Genomic DNA, 9,615 nt, shown 5'->3' with positions numbered 1-9,615 from the left:
AAAATGAACCTGGAGAAAAAGTTAAACCCAATTTTGATTGTGAGTTGACAATTTCGAGTTTAGTGACGACATTTTGATTGTGAGTTGACAATTTTGATTGTGAGTTGACAATTTGATTGTGAATTGACAATTTTGATTGTGAGTTGACAATTTTCGCAGAAGCGGAAAATGTATTTGGAGAAAAAAGTGAAACCGAAAATGAGTCTGACAAATTGAATCCGAATCTGAATTGGAGAAAAAATTCAATCCGAACCTGAAAGCGAAAATGAATCTAGAGAAAAAAGTCGAATCCGAAAATGAATCTGCAAAAAAAAGTGAAACGGAAAATGAATCTCGAGAAAAAGTGAATCCCAATTTTGAATCTGGAAGAAAACTGAATCCAAAAATGAATCTCCAGAAAAAAAGTGAATCCATCCGAGAATGAATCTCGAGAAAAAAGTTAATCAGAATCGTAATGTGGAGAAACAAACTGAAACCAAAATGAATCTGGAGAAAAATGAGATGGAGAAAATGAACCTGGAGAAAAAGTGAAGCCAATTTTGATTGTAAGTTGACAACTTCGATTGTGAGTTGACAATTTTGATTGTGAGTTGACAATTTTGATTGTGAGTTGAAAATTTTGATCGTGATTCGAAAATTTTGCTCGTGAGTTGACAATTTTGATTGTGAGTTGCCAATTTTGATTGTTAGTTTACAATTTTTCACACAAGCGCAAAATGAATTTGGAGGAAAAAGTTAACTGAAAATGAGTCTCGACAAAATGTGAATCCGAATCTGAATTGGAGAAAAAAATTGAATGTGAATCTGAAAGCGAAAATGAATCTCGAGAAAAAAGTCGAATCCGAAAATTAATCTGGAGAAAAAAGTGAAACCGAAAATGAATCTCGAGAAAAAGTGAAGCAATTGAATCTGGAGAAAAAAAGTGAATCCAAAACTGAATATCGAAAAAAATTGAATCCAAATCTGAATGTGGAGAAAAAACTGAATCCAAAAAAATCTGGAGAAAAAAGAGATGGGTAAAATGAACCTGGAGAAAAAAGTGAAACCAATTTTGATTGTGAGTTGACAATGTCGATTATTATTTGACAATTTTGATTGTGAGTTGAGAATTTTGATTGTGGGTTGAAAATTTTTCGCAGAAACGGAAAATGAATTCGAAGAAAAAAGTGAAACCGAAAATGAGTCTTGATAAAATGTGAATCCGAATCTGAATTGGAATGTGAAAGCGAAAATGAATCTCGAGAAAAAAGTCGAATCTGAAAATGAATCTGCAAAAAAAAGTGAAACCGAAAATGAATCTCGAAAAAAAAGTGAATCCTAATTTGAATCTGGAGAAAAAAACTGAATCCAAAAATGAATCTCGAGAAAAAAGTGAATCCATCGGAGAATGAATCTCGAGAAAAAGTTAATCAGAATCTCAATGTGGAGAAAAAACTGAATCCAAAATGAATCTGGAGAAAAATGAGATGGAGAAAATAAACCTGGAGAAAAAAGTGAAGCCAATTTTGATTGTAAGTTGACAATTTCGATTGTGAGTTGACAATTTTGATTGTGAGTTGACAATTTTGATTGTGAGTTGAAAATTTTGATTGTGATTCGAAAATTTTGCTTGTGAGTTGACAATTTTGATTGTGAGTTGACAATTTTGACTGTTAGTTGACAATTTTTCACAGAAGCGCAAAATGAATTTGGAGAAAAAAGTTAACCGAAAATGAGTCTGGACAAAATGTGAATCCGAATCTGAATTGGAGAAAAAAATTGAATCCGAATCTGAAAGCGAAAATGAATCTCGAGAAAAAAGTCGAATCAGAAAATGAATCTAAAGAAAAATATGAATTCCAAAAATGAATCTCGAGAAAAAAGTGAATCCATCCGGGAATGAATCTCGAGAAAAAAGTTAATCAGAATCTGAATGTGGAGGAAAAAAACTGAATCCAAAATCAATCTGGAGAAAAAAGAGATGGGTAAAATGAACCTGGAGAAAAAAGTGAAACCAATTTTGATTGTGAGTTGACAATTTCGATTATTAGTTGACAATTTTGATTGTGAATTGACAATTTTGATTGTGGGTTGAAAATTTTGATTGTGAGTTGACAATTTTGATTGTGATTTCACAATTATTTTGCAGAAGTGGAAAATGAATTTGCAGAAAAAAGTGAAACCAAAAATGAGTCTTGACAAAATGTGAATCCGAATCTGAATTGGAGATAAAAATTGAATCCGAATCTGAAAGCAAAAATGAATCTCAAGAAAAAAGTCAAATCCGAAAATAAATCTGGAGAAAAAAGTGAAACTGAAAATGAATCTCGAGAAAAAAGGGAATCCCAATTTGAATCTGGAGAAAAAAAGTGAATCTAAAAATGGGCGTGCTGAAGTGGGCGTGTCTGACCACTTCCACAAAAAATCGGAACTTGAAAATCAAAGCGTAAGGAAGTAGCGAGAAAACCGCCGCCCACTGGAAGTGACGTCATAATTAGATTTAAGTGGGCGTGTCTGACCACGGCCACAAAAAATCGGAAGTTGAAAGTCAAAGCCTAAGGAAGTAGAGAAATAAGCCACGCCCACCAAAAGTGATGTCAAAATTAAATTAAGTAGGCGTGTCTGAGCACGCCTACAAAAAATCGGAAGTTGAAAGTCAAAGCGTAAGAAAGTAGTGAAATAAGCCCGCCCACCGGAAGTGACATCATAATTAGATTGAATTGCCATGTTTGACCACGCCCACAAAAAATCGGAAGTTGAAAGTCAAAGTGTAAGGAAGTAGGGAAATAAGCCCCGCCACCGGAGAAGACGTTATAATTAGATTGGCGTGTCTGACTACGCCCACAAAAAATCGGAAGTTGAAAATCAAAGCGTAAGGAAGTAGCAAAAAAAGCCCCGCCCACCGAAAGTGACATCATAATTAGATTAAGCGGGCGTGTCTGTGATTCATAGCTTTATTAGGCACAACAAATTATATATTACATACCAAACCCACAATATAAGGCTGGCAGCATCTCCTAACAAATATGATAGCAAGATTTGCAAGCCCATGCTGTGGCTCTGTCTGTATCTACAAAGAAACAAGACAACTGCTAACACTTATTTTATAGAAATGTCTTTACGGAATTATTAAATTTATATAATTTCAGAAAAACATGTTTAAGTAACATAAGAAAGAACAATATATTTTGAAGCCAGGATCAATGGCATAACCAAGATTGGCATACTGGATCATCTCTTATTGATTCAGCGTTACTACAGCAGGAAACCTACACAAACTAACTATATTTACACTGGATAATTCTATCAGCTCTAAACAGTTCATCCTGCAGTAAGCAACATCTGTTGTTAAAAATCACATTTCAGCGTAACATATGTTTCACATCATTCAACCATGAACGACGAATAATAACATCCTTGTTTGCAACGATATCACCCTGAGTCTTTTCAATTTGCCCCTAGACAGGTTCAACAACAGATATAAAGCACAAGATGATAAGAAGCACACCCAAGATTGGAGTTACCTGAAACACATCAAGTAATAACATGTTTATTTCACATGTTTACATACCCTGTGTTTTCTCTATTATAAAATAATTGTCACCACTAAATGCAGAAGATACTTTTGAACCAACAACATCTTGAGAGACCACTAAAAAGTTTTCACTATATAGTTAAGACAATGAAATAATCTAGTCTTGATAATGGTAATACTTTCAAAAATATCCTGGAGACAAATAAAATGTATAATAATGATCTTTCTCACCTGCCAACAGGGATTTCAAAAGAAAACAAAGCCAACATTTGTGTTCTTCTTCCAGGGACAAAAAAGTCAGCAATGCAGTTTGTTTGAATTGTTTAAATTTGTATTCAGTCGGTTACCATGAATGATGAAGAAAGAAATGCCTAAAAATACGTTTGTTGGCTCTTTGGCATAAGTGAAAATTTTGAACTGTAAACATTATATGGGTTGCTAGCTAGCTGAAAATATTTCTCCTGTGATTTATAGCTTTGGGTAAAACAAACTGTATATTACATACCAAACCCACAATATTAGGACTGCCAGCATCTCCTAACAAATGTGATAGGTAGGATTTGCAATGCCGATGCTGTGGCTCTGTCTATATCTACAATGAAACAAGACAACTGCTAACAATTATATTATAGAAATGTCTTTACCGAAATAATAAATTTATATAATTTCAGAAATACATATTTAACTTAAAATAAGAAAGAACAATATATTTTGAAGCCAGGAATGGCATACTGGATCATCTTATTGATTCAGTGTTTACTACAGCAAGAAACCTACACAAACTAACTATATTTATACTGCATAATTCTATCAGTTAAAATCACCTACCAGCATAACATATCAAATACATCCTGGAGTCAGATAAAACTTAACAATGATCTTTCTCACCTGCCAACGGGGATTTCAAAAAAACAAAGCCAACATTCGTGTTCTTCTACCAGAGACAAAAAGGTCAGCAATGCAGCTTGTTTGAGTTATTTGAACCTGGTATTAGGTTGGGTGCAAAATTTTGAACTGGTAAACATGATATGGGTTGCTAGCTATATTTAATAACTCTTCATACTCTTCGTGCATCAGTATATAATAACTCTTTGTGCATCAGTATATATAAACTCTTCGTACATCAGTATATATGGTATTTGTTTCACCAAGGCAATATATTTCCTGGGTAGTAGCAAGCTCCCAGTAGCTAAACATTTAGTACAATTTGCTTGAGAAATTAATATACCTATATAAATTTCTGGCTACATTATATAACCTATGATACATAAGTGTCCTGTGCAAGGAAAGAATCTTACCTTGGCTATCGAAGAGGGTAAATTCCAATCATCAAAGTATATACCTCAAAATGCAACGTGGCCACTAGGAAGCCTGAGAATGTTACAAATAATAAGCATAAGTCACCATATTATAGTTAACTCTATGTAGACTGTAAAATGGAATGGTTACTATCTTGATATAGTAATTGTTGGTTGGTTTTTCCCCCATCAGATTTCATGAAGAGTAAAGTGCTAGCAACTTTCCTTACATCCAAAATATAAGGTAAATGCATCTGGTTTGATCACACATACTGGAGCAACATTAAGCAGATATAATAAGATGAATAGTACATAATTCAGTATCAATATTCAATATGTGGCTTCAATTCATGAATTTAAAGCCTGAAAGTTTCCAGTTACTAAACAGCTAGTACAATTTCCTTGGGAATTAATTAATAATTAATATAACTTTCTACATTATAAACCAATATAAGTCTCATGTGAAAAGGAAACAATCTTACCTTGGCTTCTGAAGAAACAGGAACATATCCAACACAAATCTTGAACAAAAAAAAAGTGCTGGTCAAACTATGATTAAGTACAAGAATTTCAACGAATAAAGGTGTGGCTGTTTTACAAAGCAAAAGCAGTCAGTTTTACATGTCACATTGACAGAATGCTGTTATTTTAAACTAAAATTGCTACTGGCCCAGGTAATAAATTACCTTACAAATAAACACATGGCAGAGAAGATTATAACCTTTTTAATTTGGTTCAAATGATTTCTAGCTTAAGTATCCCTTCATCCAGGGAAATACAGCATCCAGCACGGCAAATTAAAGAAGGATTAAAAGCCGAGCCATATTACTTTCTGGGCGTACAATGTAACATGCCATATATCACTAAAATGTTATGAGCTTAATACCTTTACTGGCTAGCACGTTGAAAGATTCCCTCGAAATCGGCTTCATCTTCATGCTAGATTTAAAGGGAAAATTCGTATTAAAATTGGAGCTGAATTAGCTAGCTTTTTAGGAAGAGTATTTCATATTGTACATGGTTTTTTGCATTATTTCTGACCAAACGATTTGCTTTAGAAGATTAAGAGGAAAACAAAATACTTAACTTTGAACACACAGCACGACCAGCTTGCCCACAAAGGTGAAAGCCACAAGGTCCACATGGCATCATCTCTGTGGCATCGCTATTTTGAAATTCACCTCCACAAGTTCCCCAACTGAATCAGTTGAACTGATATTAAACTGTCACAGCTTTAAGAAAATATTTCTACTTCATCTTTTGACAACTGGCTGTTCAGATAAACCTATATACAACGAAAAAAAGCAAAGAAACCCTGAGCTACATTCAGTAATTCAGTGGGAACTAGCAGAGTGCAATGATCGTTGTATACCACCCCAGCGGGGAAAGAAACCCCCACCGTGGCAGCATACAGCAAGTCGAAGAACTCAAGCCAGAACTTACGTTTTAGTCAACGGCGAACTCCTTCTTCTTCGAACAATCTTCAATCTTGCTGACAATCGTAGAAGATCACATGGTATGATAATGCCGATAAACTCCGGTGATAATTCAAAGTTTTGCTGATTTTAATTTGCGATTCCTGTGCGAATACTTGACCGATTTTAATAAAAATGGGACCCCTTTAAAGAAGAAATTGTCCTCAGTGGATACATGTTTTTTTAGGTCGATATGTTGCCAATTCGCTATGATATTCACCTTAAAGTGCATGCGTTATATATATTTTATATTACACATCAAAGCAGCCTAATCCTTAAAATATTGCCCAAAATGAAATAATAGAAACCTTGGATCAAATGAAAATCAGACTTTTTGAAGATGGTGTTCCTGTACCGAGCACCATATCACTCAAGAGGGTTATTTTAAGGCAGCTGGAATGCTGATGGCTTGCAGAATTGTGCAAGGGGTCCTGCACCAAATTTTATGGCACAGTGGGTGTTCGATTATTTTGCTCATGGTTTGCATCAGGTGCCTTTGTGCACTGATGACATCCAAAATGAGCTGCCAAAAAAGGTAGCTGAAAAGGTACAATGCACCCCATTATATTCAGGCTTAAATATTGTCACAGCAATTGCCATTGACGAACAACAAAATGCTGCCGTATCATTTAGGCAACAACATTTGAATTACACATGCACTGTAATTTTTCCACAATTGTATGGCACAAATAAAATTTCTATAGTAAAATATTAAGGAAGCCACAGAAGGGTGCATATTATACTGCAGTCCATTATTATACCATGTGGAATTGTGCTTCATGAGTGTCCATTTTAAATTATCTGATTAAAATAGCCCAGAGGATTTTAAACATAATAATTTTTTTGATAATGAGTTGCAAGAAATAATTTGTGATGATGAAGTTCTAATTACAGTGGTAAATTCAGTTGGTTAGGTTTGGTAAAAATATACTGCAAACTATTCATTAACCCACCATTTTCCTTCTGTTTTTAACATATCTGACTTCTAACTCACTCTATGAAATCAGTAAAAGCTTACATACGTGTTTATTAAGTAGTGTGCTAAAAAATGTTGTTAAGGACCAGATAATGAGGCAATAGATCATAATGAGCTTGCGACTGTATCTTTCACAAATATAGCCAAATATTGGAGCAAATATCATATAGCTTGCAATAAATATTGTCTGGAGAAGGCCTCCTAAGGCATAATTTATTCTGAAAACAATAATTGAATAATGATTGTGTAAAAAAATTATATTGCATTCACATGTGATAGCAATTCTAACAGGATTGGGTAATAATAAAGGATTGTAATTATATCTTGTGTAATAATTGCAGTGAAATTAACAACCAGCATTTCTAAATTTTGCTTGATTGCATACAAAATATTAGCTTGAATTTGAGGTTGATATTGTTATTATATTCTAACTACAATGTTTAGGTTGAGATGTTATACCAGGAAATTACATGACAATTATCAATTAATTGTCCGATTTTCAGAAGTCTTCACTTCAGTCTCACCATGCACAAATATTAAAGCATCTACAAAATTTTGCGAGGGTGAAGCGTCAGAAGCGATCCATATATTTGAGTAAATCAAGAATAAGATACCAACAGTGACTTATTAAAACACGAGGCGTGGTTGTTCTTTGTGGTGAATGTGGTTGAATTTTCGGGATTGTTTTTTTTCTTGCTCAGAGAAGTGAGAGAACGAATGGTGAAACATCATGTAATATGATAGGTAGCCCAACACTCGTGTTCTGCGCGCGTACACGCTACTCAGTGATTAGCATATATTAATTTATACTAAGGTTGGCAACTTTATCACCAATTATCAATAATATATCACATACATACATGTCAAACTTCGATAATTTGGATCCAAAACCATAGTCAAGAACCTCACCAGTGTCAACAGAAATAACAAAATCAATTCCAAAGTTTGCAGTGAACCCTTGCTTAGCCCATGTGCCATCATAACTCACAGCAATCTCTGCAACATCTGACTCAACAATGACTTTGCTATTTCCATATCTACGAGACTCATCATTGGTAACTTTCAACTTCCACCTAATTCCCAATTATGCAAGGACTGAAATGCACTTGCTAGGTTTGAAAGTTCAATCATTCGATAACCATACTCGCCATCAAAATCTCTCTTCTATCTATATCTTCACTTGTAAGCTTTCGTATTGAAGCAGTTTCATTCAGTGATGTTGACCCACATGGCGTTGATGTCGCTGATGAAACACACTCAGAAGAGCTACTTTGACCATTGAAGCACGATTGTCTTGCTCATAAATCTGAATCCTGCAATATTAGAACAGAGTACGAAGGTATTTTATAAACAAAATCATTATCTGAGTATAATCTTTTATCCAAATTTAATAGTCATCCAACAATCACTGTAAACATAATTATACACAGTATCTCAAACTTAGATAAAATCGACAAACTTACAGGAGATATCTTCCAGTAGTTGTTTTTCAAAATATTTATTTGGTTGTTTTTAAAAGACAATTGTTGAATGGTTTTATAAAGCTCCACTCTTCACTCTTGATGCGTCCGCCATTTTAATTTAGTTTTCTGGATAGTTCATGTTGTGCAAATGAAATGGATCACACCAAAACGAAAAATGTAAACAAAGCTCGCACATGCGTAGAAGCGACTGGAAATTGCGGTGAAGAGCGGTGGAAATTGCGGTGAAGAGCGATGGAAATTGCGGTGAAGAGCGGTGGAAATTGCGGTGAAGAGCGGTGGAAATTGCGGTGAAGAGAGCCGAAATTGCGGTGAAGAGCGGTTGAAATTTTTATTTTTTTTGCCTGTTTTAATATCATAAAAAGTATATTCGATATCATATACTTTTTATAAAGCATGCACAATACAAAAGAAAAAAATTACGCATATAAACTTAGATATAAACTAGAGAAAACTACTTTATCTTATATTAGAGTTCCATTCCGACAACGAGATATCTGTAGTTGAAGGAATGTTTACAGTTCTCCAAGAAGGACTACCACGAACACACACAACGTGTTTTTTCAAGTCACAAATGCAAAATAGAAAATATTAATAGAATAATACCTATTATTGCTGCGAGAAAGCCTTTACGTTTTTCCTTCCCCATCTTTCGGCGCCATAGTTCGTTCTGGAATCAAATAAGCAAGGAAACACTAAATTAAAGTAACCGCTCACTTGCATTTGACATTTTCAACCGAAATATACAAGATAAAGCAGTAAAAATCGGCAGGAATATCACCATGTACCTAAGCAAGACTTCCAACTTTTCCCAAACTTCTTCGAGACTGCAAGTGCAAAGACTGAGTTTCGTCTAGATTGTAAGTTCAAC

General features: G+C 34.4%; 2 long non-coding RNA genes across 5 annotated transcripts; both read right to left on the bottom strand.

Annotated features, from left to right (window-relative positions):
• Positions 1-3,323: 3,323 nt before the first annotated feature.
• LOC114535934 lies at positions 3,324-4,067 on the bottom strand. Its single transcript, XR_003688376.1, has 4 exons — positions 4,020-4,067; positions 3,746-3,885; positions 3,551-3,631; positions 3,324-3,437 (listed from the first exon to the last, which is right to left on the bottom strand). It is a non-coding gene; the product is annotated as an uncharacterized LOC114535934 (long non-coding RNA).
• Positions 4,065-8,324, bottom strand: LOC114535905. 4 transcript variants are annotated; one of them, XR_003688371.1, is made up of 7 exons: positions 8,124-8,324; positions 5,900-6,097; positions 5,699-5,751; positions 5,295-5,333; positions 4,813-4,885; positions 4,343-4,402; positions 4,065-4,106 (listed from the first exon to the last, which is right to left on the bottom strand). It is a non-coding gene; the product is annotated as an uncharacterized LOC114535905 (long non-coding RNA). The 4 variants fall into 4 exon arrangements; XR_003688369.1 differs by lacking the exons at positions 4,065-4,106; positions 4,343-4,402 and adding an exon at positions 4,421-4,498 and having other exon boundaries at positions 8,124-8,167; positions 8,252-8,303; XR_003688368.1 differs by lacking the exons at positions 4,065-4,106; positions 4,343-4,402 and adding an exon at positions 4,421-4,498.
• Positions 8,325-9,615: the final 1,291 nt, after the last annotated feature.

Source organism: Dendronephthya gigantea, unplaced genomic scaffold (genome assembly GCF_004324835.1).
Source record: "Dendronephthya gigantea isolate DGI-Jeju-01 unplaced genomic scaffold, DenGig_1.0 000127F, whole genome shotgun sequence".
NCBI lineage: Eukaryota > Metazoa > Cnidaria > Anthozoa > Malacalcyonacea > Nephtheidae > Dendronephthya > Dendronephthya gigantea.
Note: the sequence above shows the minus strand (reverse complement) of the source record. Positions and strands in the feature narration are given on the sequence as shown.